Genomic DNA, 10053 nt, shown 5'->3' with positions numbered 1-10053 from the left:
CATGGCATTGGGTCACCTCTCTTTGGAATGGGTACAAATACGGATCACTTCCAATCAGCTGGCCAGATAGTTGTCTTCCACATTTCTTTGCAGAGATGAGTGAGTGCCTCCTGTGCCACCTCACTTTCTTGAAAGATTTCAGTTTGTGTTCCATCAATTCCTGGTGCTCTTTTCTTTGCCAATTCCTTCAATGCACTTTGGACTTTGTCCTTCATTATTATTGGTTCTTGATCATATACAACCTCTTGAAACAATTGAACATCAACCACTTCCTTTTGGTACAGTGACTGTGTATTTCTTCAATCTTTTATTTATTTATTTATTTATTTTTTTATGTTTTCTGCATCATTCAATAATTTGCCCAAAGAATCCTTCAGTAATCAAAGTCGAGTTTGAATTTTTTCTTCAGTTCCCCTAGCTTGGGTAATGGTGAGCATGTTCTTCCTTTTTGGTTTTCTGACTCCAGATCTTTCCACATTTTGTTGTAATATTTGACATTGTCTTCTCGAGCTGACTTTTGAAATTTTTTGTTTAGCTCTTGTACCTCCTTATTTCTTCCATTTGCTTTAGCATCTCTATGCTGGAGAGCAAGTTTCAGTTTCTCTTCTACATTGATTTTGATCTTTTCCTTCTTTCTTGCCTTATTAATGACTTTAGCTTTTTTCCTGTATGACATTCTTGATGTCATCCCACAACTCTTCTTGTCTTCAGTCTTTAGTGTTTAATGTATCAAATCTGTTCTTCAGATGATCTCTAAATTCAGGTGAGATATATTCAAGGTCATATTTTGGATCTTGTGATTTGTTTTCATTTTCTTCAGCTTCAGTCTGAATTTACATATTAGCAATTGATGGTCTGTTCCACAATCTGCCACGGCCTTGTTTTGACTGATGATATGAAGCTTTCCATCGTGTCTTTCTACAGATGTAGTCAATTTGATTTCCATGTATTCCATCTAGCAAGGTCCATGTGTATAGTTGTCTTTCTGCTGTATAAAGAAGGTATTTGAAATAACCAAATCATTGATTTTGCAGAATTCTATCATGCGATCTCCAGCATCATTTTTATCACCAAGGTCATATTTTCCAAGTACTGATCCTTTCTATTTTCTGCCATCCTTTTCATTCCAATCACCACTAATGATCAATGCATCTTGATTGCATGTTTGATCGATTTCAGATTGGAGACATTGGTAGAATTCTTCTATTTCATCATCACTGGCTTTAGTGGTTGGTGTATAAATTTGAATAATAATGGTATTAACTGGTCTTCTTTGTAGGCATATGGATGTTATCCTATCACAGACAGAGTTGTACCTCGTGACTGATCTGGATATGTTCTTTTTGACAATGAAAGCCACACCATTCCTCTTCAATTTGTCAATCCCGGCATAGTAAACCATGTGTTGTCAGATTCAAAATGGCCAATGCCAGTCCATTTTAGCTCACTAATTCCTAAGATATCGATGTTGATGCATTCCATTTCATTTTTGACAATTTCCAATTTTCCTAGATTCTTTCTTCATACATTCCATGTTCTGATTATTAATGGATGTTTACGACTCTTTCTGTGCATTTGAGATGTGTCCCATCAGCAAATGAAGGTACCACAGGCTTTACTCCCACAGGTTTTACTCCATTTGCACCATCACAGTCAGCTCTACTTTGAGGAGACAGCTCTTCCCTAGTCACATTTTGAGTGCTTTCCAACCTGAGGGGTTCATTTTCCAACACTATATAGGACAGTGTTTCTCTGCTATTCATAAGGTTTTTAGTGACTAAATATTCGGAAGTAGTTGGTCACTCCTTCTTCCTAGTTTGTCTTCATCTGGAAGCTCATCTGAAACCTGTCCACCATGGGTGACTCTGCTGGCATTTAAAATACTGGTGTGGCATAGCTTTCAGAATCACAGCAACTCACAGGCCACCACAGTACGACAAAGTGACAGATGAGTGGTGGGTTTCTCTGAACAGGGTCCCGCATTCTTCCCATGCTCTGCTCCCTTGCTGATCCTATGGTTCTCTGTTCTTGGAATATAAGATTAACTGTTCCCTCTTTTTGTTACAAAACTTCTACCTTTACAGTTGTGACAATCACAATTAGTCATTATAACAACTATTTGTTATTGAAGCATAAAAATCTTATTCCCATCTCTTTCACCAGACCCATCTAAACAAGATGCAAATTATTCAGTGGAGTTTCTACCATCCCTGACGCATTCTGAAACTAAGCTCCCTCTTGACAACTTGTAAGCTCATGCTTTTATAGCCCCCCATTTTAGGTAGCCAATGTCTATGTTGCCCATCCTATCAATTCTATGTACAGAGGAGATAGGATTGATCCTTCATGTGAAGACTCCTTTCCTCTCAGTTGGTATTTTGAGCTACTACTTCCATAAGTCCTGGTGTGGCGCTGTGGGCTAATGCGTCAGACTGCAAAGTCGTTTGAATGGCAAGGTCGGTGGTTCAAGCTCACTAGCTCACCAATTGCTCCTTGGAAACCCTATACAGGGTCGTTATGGGTTGGAATCAACTCAACGGCACTTAACAACAACAACACATCCATAAGTAGCTCTGGTAGTGTAGTGGTTATGAATCGGACTGCGAGTGCAAGATCAGCAGTTCTAAACTACCAGATGTTTTGTGGGAGAAAGATGAGGCTTTCTGCTCCCGTAAAGATTTACAGCCTCGGAAACCCTATGCAGGGTCACTATGAGTCGGAACAGACTCCTCGGCACATAACAACACAATAACAACATCCATAAGTATGTTGTTGTTGTTAAGTGCCGTGGAGTCGGTTCCAACTCATAGAGACCCTACACAGAGTTTCCGAGGCTGTAAATCTTTACGGGAGCAGAAAGCCTCATCTTTCTCCCGCGAAACCGCTGATAATTTCGAACTGCTGATCTTGCAGCTCACAGCCCGATTTGTACCAGAGCTCCTATAAGTATAGGTTAAATTAATCAAATATTAGCTATTTATATTGGTTTCTTATCTTACCAAGATGTTTTTATCTTCCTAAAGTTGAGTTCTGATCAACAAGCCGTGGAAATAGGTCAAATGGTTGCTCTTTGCAAGTTTGGATGTTCTTGTGCATTTTCCCTAACTTTATATCACCTGGACGCTTTGCTCTCAGCTCTAGCCCTCCATGGATATGTCCTAGTACTGGATTTAGGAGTCCCAAAGTCTCATCATACTTCAGATTAATCAGCCCTTCCTCTTCTGTCTCTCATCTCCAGATCGGTGGGAGTCTATGAAACATGATCGAACTCAGCCCATTTCTTCATTGCTGCCTTTACCCCTCTTCCACTCAGCAGTAGACCAGTGTGGTCACCAGCAAGCTTACATGCCTGCTTATGTGTTCCCTTTGAGTTTCAGTCTTAGAGGTGAGTTTGTTCTGAAGGGACTTGATTACTTTCCTTGATGGATCTCCCGTGAACTACTTGCTTATTCTTGCAGTAGTCAATCAGACTGTCATTTTTGTTTTTGATTTTTCCTACTGGACTTTCTTTCTAGAAGTATCTTCTATTCCTCTAGCTTCTCCATGTTGGTCTGCTTGTACTTTCAAGTGGAATGTCCTACATCAGAATGCTCTGGTTGGGGATCAGGATTCCACCTAAGGTCTTATATATTGCAAAGCTTTGCAAGAAGCCTGTTTCACTGAGCAAGTTCTAGAATCCCTTTTAGATATTCCAATGAGTTAGAAGAGAGTCTTACAAGTTTTCTGTAATCATGTTTCCCGATATTCTTTTCTATCTCACTCAAATTGTTATTTTACAATAGTAGGCAAGTGAAAGCAGTATTCAAAAGACAGGCAAGCATCTTAACACTATTTCCCCTCATTTACCCATTCAGACTATGCCTTGATCCCTATATCACAGAGCCCTGTTGTTCCAAGGTTGAACATACATCACTGTTTACATCTGTCCCATTTACCCCATGCAAACCTGCCTAAGTGTTCCCTTATCTACCTTTTTTTTTTTTTTGTTTTTATATTGTGGATATTTTAACAACTTGTCATGAAAATTTAGATAAATAGAATTCCCAAAGCAAGTTATGTTCTCATTCAGCATTACTTCCCTACACCCAAGAAAAGCTATGAAATTATTTAAATAATTTATTTACATATGTCACCTTATTTTTTCCTATACTTTCATTGGTTTTGTTTTTAATCATTTAATACAACTAAATATCCATTCCTAAGCAAAATATCATGTATATCTTTCATTTTATATCATACATACTGTGGTGCATCTACAACTTATTAATGTGGTTTGAAAGTGAAGTTTTCAGTTTTTCAATCTCTTTAGGATTGCCTTTTCTTTTAAAAAATTTCATTCAGAGGACAGTTATTTCCTATGGCTTTTTAGAAACTGATTTACAGCCAAAGAAACAAACAAAAATAATCAAGGGACTATTACTAGCAAGAACAAAGTAAATGACAAAACTTCATTAAGAAAATGAGTAGATAATATGCACTTTTAAAGACTTTATCAATCATACAATGCACTTTTGAGTGAACCCTACAAGTAAAAGGAAATTTCCACTAGGTGAAATGGATAAATATTCTAAGTCAATGAGAATTATATTTAAAAAAAAAAAGAAGTAAATCTAAATTAATTATTTAAAACCTAAAATAGTAGCTTGTGGACAGAAGCCCAGAACATTTCAATGAGTTATATACATATTTAAGCAATTCATCAATGCTTAGAATTTACTTAGGAAATTACTTACATTTATAGGAATGTGCTTTAATGAAAAACTGTCTTATAAATAATATTGAATATCTTTGAAGTGTCATAAATTTAGCAATATGAAAATACCCTGATCCATATTACCCTTAAACATTAATAATGATAAATAATATAAAATCACCAATTGAGAAATTGTTTTTCCTTATTTCCACTTGTTCTCCCTTTCATTTTCCTGCTTTGCTCCCTGTCTTGGGCAGTATGTTTAATCTGAGCAAAAATACAGATCGCCTCCAAAACCATAGTTGATCAATAGTAAGTACTAGGAGGATTAAGTTATTATGTGTATGGAAAAATGCTTAATAGTCATGATCGAATTCTAATAATTTACATTAGTAATTTCCTTTTCTTTCCTACTATATAAGATTTAGCTTACTTTCTAGTAGCTATTACTGACTGCAGCTAGACGTGATAATAACAATAATTGTAAAGATAACTAAGTGATTGACTTTTTAGGTATTTTCTAGATACGTTTCTAGAAAACACAGTTCAATGCAAATATATTAAATATTACTAATATTGTTATTATCCAGAAAATTCCTTAAAGTGCCTATTATGGACTACTACTGAGTTATGTTTTCGTTGGATTTCTTTAACCTCCATAATCTGTATTAGTGTACATGTGAACTATTTATTTCTACATATAGATAGGCATTGACAAACTATGACTCACATATCAAATCTGATCTTATTTTTATGAATAGAGTTTTACTACCACACAGTCTCATTCTTTCCTTCATGTGTTGCCTATCTCTGCTTCCATACTACAGTGGTAGAGTTGCATAGTTGAAACATAGACAGTATGGTTCACAATGACTCTGTTCTAATATTTCTCCTTCTATATTCTCCTGATCTCGCTCCAATCAGTTTTTGGTCCCCTACACTTAATTGTTTCCTCCGGACACAATCATTGGAGAAGGATGTCATGCTCGGTAAGGTGGAGGCTCAAAGAAAAAGAGGAAGACCTCTAACAAGATGGATTGGCCAGGTGGCATCATCGATGGACTCAAGTGCGGCAGCGGTAGTGAGGTTGGCCCAGGATCAGACATTGTTTCGTTCTACTGTGCATGGGGTCGCTATGAGTCAGTTCCGACTCGATGGCACCTGACAACAACAACACTTAATTGAAATTGTTTTTATAAAGATCATTAGAGGCCCCAAAGTGCTAAATGCGAAAACTTATTTTCATTTTTTAACTCACTGACCTACGTCAGCAGCATTTGACAAAGCTTAACAGTCTCTCCTTTGAACATGCTTCACAAAGTTTCCAAGAATGCAGACTTGTTTGGATTTCTGTCCATTTCTGGGGCTGATCCTCCTTACTCTCATTTCCTAGTTGTCTCCATTTTCTTAATTTCAAGGTTTTGGAATATTTCAAAGTTTAGTTCTTGAACCTCCTCCTTTTGCTATCGGTAAACATTCCCTGGTGATTTCATTTAGTCTTATTGTCAGGAGAGAGCAGTTGCTGGAGTAGGATATCATGTTTGGCAAGGTGGAGGGTCAGAGAAAAACAAGGAAGACTCCGAATGAGATGGATTGGGCAAGTGGCAGCATCGATAGACTCAAGCGTGGCAACAGTAGTGAGGTTGGCCCAGGATCGGGCAGTGTTTTGTTCTGCTGTGCATAAAGTCGCTATGAGTTGGCACCAACTTGATGGCACCTAACAACAACAACAAATGGCTTGAAATATTATCTCTAGATTGAAGACTCATAAATTTTGTCTCTATCTCAGACTTTACTCCAGACTTCCTGAGTCATTTATCTAGCTGGCTGGTAGACATATAATAAAAAAAGCTCATTTAACATATCAAAAGGAGTGATTCTTGCTTTCTCCTGCAAACTTACTTCTTCCAGTTTCCTTTATGTCCTGTATTTCAGTAAAGACAACTACATCCACCCAGTTTCTCAGGCCAAAATCCACCCTACCAGCTTTGACTGCACTTCTCATATCTACCATCTGGTCCATAAAGAAATCATATTGTCCCTCAGAATATGTCTGTAGCCTACTAATTTCTCACGACCTCGACCATTTCCAGTTAGTTGTAAGTCAAAATCAGCTCTCAGCTGGAATAACTGGTGGTCTCCTAACTGGCCTCCCTATTTCTGTCCTTGCCCTATTTCAAGAAATTTTCAGCACAACTGTAATGATGTTGCCAGAACTGCTATCAACTAAAGATATTCTGCTCGGAACTCTCCGTCATATTCAAAGCAAAACCCAAAGTTCGCCATAGAACCTCAAACACCTAACAACCAACCAACCAAGCAAAATAATAAAAACCCAAACAAACCAACCAAAACCTAGAAGATCTGGCCACATGTTAACAATATGGTCTTATCTCTTACTGTCATTGTGTTCAACCCACTGTAATCACTGTCCTCCACTCCTAGTTCTTTAGAAAAGTCAATTGTGGTCACGTCACAGGGAGCTCAGTGAACTGTGAACCACAAGGTCAGCAATTGAAGCACACCAGCCACTTAGTGGGAAAACATTCTGCTCCTGCAAATATTTACACCCTCAGAAACCCTGTACAGGGCTGCTATGAGTCTGAATCGATTAGATGGTACTTATCAAGCATGGCAACAGTAGTGAGGTTGGCCCAGGATTAGGTAGTATTTTATTCTGCTGTGCATAAGGTCAGTATGGATTGGTACTGACTCGATGGCACCTAACAACAACTACTACAATAGGTTTTCCAAGGGGCGGCTGATGGGTTTGAATAGCCAATCTTGCTGTTAACAGTCCAGTGCTTATCCTACAGCCACACAGCACCTAAAAAATAATGTAATACATGGAAGCAACACAGTAAATATTTGTTGACATCTGGCAGTACTTGCTTTATGAAGAAATAATTTTCAAGTGTGTATTTCTTTAATAATAATTTATGTTGTTTCACTATGTTTCCTAAGAAATGGAATACAATTTTATAGTTACAGAGAAAAAAAAGGCTAATATTAAAGATTTTATAAATATAAATTAAAACAGAATTCATTTTAATATGTTGAAAACAGTCTATATATGTATTTTTGTGTATAATATACGTATTAATGTATATGAGTTATGTATGTATTACTGCTGCCATTGAAATGGAAACCATATATAAACATTTATATTTGATTATATGTATAATTTTATGTATACATTTATCTATTAATGAAACAAAAACTAACATCTATTACATTTCAACAATGAAAAACAACTGCACCAATCATGATTTGATCTCTGAATATACAGTTATCAAGTTAATAGAAGGCAGAGCCATAATTCAAATCCAAGTAACTCATACTCCAAACTTCAGTCATTTTACCATTGTGGTATTATTTGTTTCTTTTGCTTGTCTATTTTGCCTGCTGGGATCAAAGAATGAGTGCATGAATATATGGTGAAAAGGGAAATTTAATCACCCAAATGAAGTAGCTTCTTTATTGATATACGAGGGCAAGTAAAAATGTATTTCTACTAGGATTCTACTTTATATGTTGCTGTTGTTGTTAAGTGCTGTCGAGTCCGATCCAACCCATAGCGACCTTGAACAGGGTTTCCAAGGCTGTAAATCTTTACTGGAACAGAAAGCCTCATCTTTCTCCCATGGAGCAGCTGGTGGTTTCGAACTGCTGACCTTGCGGTTCGTAGCCCGATTCGTAACCACTATGCTACCAGAGCTCCTTCTACTTCATACATGCCTAGGTTTATTCCAAATGAAACATGTATCTGTGATCAGTGGATGACTACAGACAAGTTCTCTCAGTAATACACTTGTCTTAGTCTCCTTATGGCGCTGCAGGTTAGTGCACTGGCCTGGAAGTTTGGATTGAACCACAATGTTAGCGGCTCAAACTCACCAGTCACTCATTGGAAGCCCTATACAGGGTCACTATGAGTCGGAACTGACTCGACAACACTTCACAACAACATCTCCTTAGGATGCCTTACAAAATAAAAGTCCAATCAAAACAGTGGCTTACAAGAGAATCTGTTGGACCCATTAAGTTCAATGCAGACAGGTTAGCTCAGAAGGTTATTGCAATTGTTTTATGGGACTCCAATGGATTAATCTTGATAGATTTTGTTGAAAAACTTTACCCCATTCATCCTACAGTTCAGGACATGCCCCTTCAGACTTGTTTTTAGTTTCAAAATTCAAAGAACATCTCAATGGAACAGGATTTGTGTCCCTCAAAAATTCCCAAACTTCCATTCTGATGTGGTAGTTTAGACTTAGATGGAAGCTATATCGAGAACTATTTTGATCTTTTGTTTAACAAAAGTTTCTATGATTTTGTAGGAGTCCTGGTGTGGTGCTGAAGGATAAGCAGTGGACCACAATGTCAGTTTGAACCTAGGCAGGGTCGCTATGAGTCGGAACTTATTCAATGCCACTTAACAGCAACAGAATGATTTTTTAACTGAGAGTCACATTGTTGTTTAAACATGCTGGACTGTAAAGTTGGTTTGAACCACAAGGTAAGAGGTTCAAGGTCACCAGCCACTCCTCAGAAACCCTATGAAGGGTCACTGTGGGTCGGAACCTACTGGATGGAACATAACAACAATTCCAAACTAATAAAATAAACAAGTAATGTTACTGAATCAAAAGTTTTTGAAAATGTAGCAGAGAAAGACAGACATATAGATAAATAATACACAGAGAGATCATAGATGATAAAAGAGAGACATGTTTTGGCTAAGTGGTGTTGTGATGCATTTCCCTCTCTTGCCCTTCCTCCTCATTCTAAAATTGCTTCTGCACAACAGAGTGTCATTTTCTCAAACATACTCGACTAAAGACAAAGTTGATGAAGCAATTGTTGTTAGGTGCCATCGAGTCGGTACTGTCTCATAGCGATCTTATGCACAGCAGAACGAAACACTGCCTAATCCTGGGCCAACCTCACTATTGTTGCCATGCTTGAGCCCATTGATGTTTCCACTTTGCCAGTTCATCTCACTGGCGGTCTTCCTTTTTTTTCTCTGGCCCTTCACCTTACCAAACACATGATAGCCTTCTCTAGCAACTGGTCCCACCTGATGATATGTCCGAAGTATGTGAGACGAAGTTTGTGGGTGATTAATGGTTGGTGGCACAGAGGTGTGCTAGTGTGGTGTTGACGTTATTGATGCAAAATGATGACTTTTTAATAACCAGCTAATAATATAGGTTTAAAAACAAACATACAAAAACAAGCTAAGCCTATTTCTAATGGAATGTGTCTTTAGAAGAGCTTGACTGTAATTGTGGAAGAATATTATTCATCTTCAAGCCATGGTATTTTCAATAACCTTAAATGCATGTGAAAGTTGGACA

Source organism: Chrysochloris asiatica, unplaced genomic scaffold (assembly GCF_000296735.1).
Source record: "Chrysochloris asiatica unplaced genomic scaffold, ChrAsi1.0 scaffold00011, whole genome shotgun sequence".
NCBI classification, from domain to species: domain Eukaryota; kingdom Metazoa; phylum Chordata; class Mammalia; order Afrosoricida; family Chrysochloridae; genus Chrysochloris; species Chrysochloris asiatica.
The sequence above is the reverse complement of the archived record's forward strand: the minus strand, read 5'-3'. Positions refer to the sequence as shown.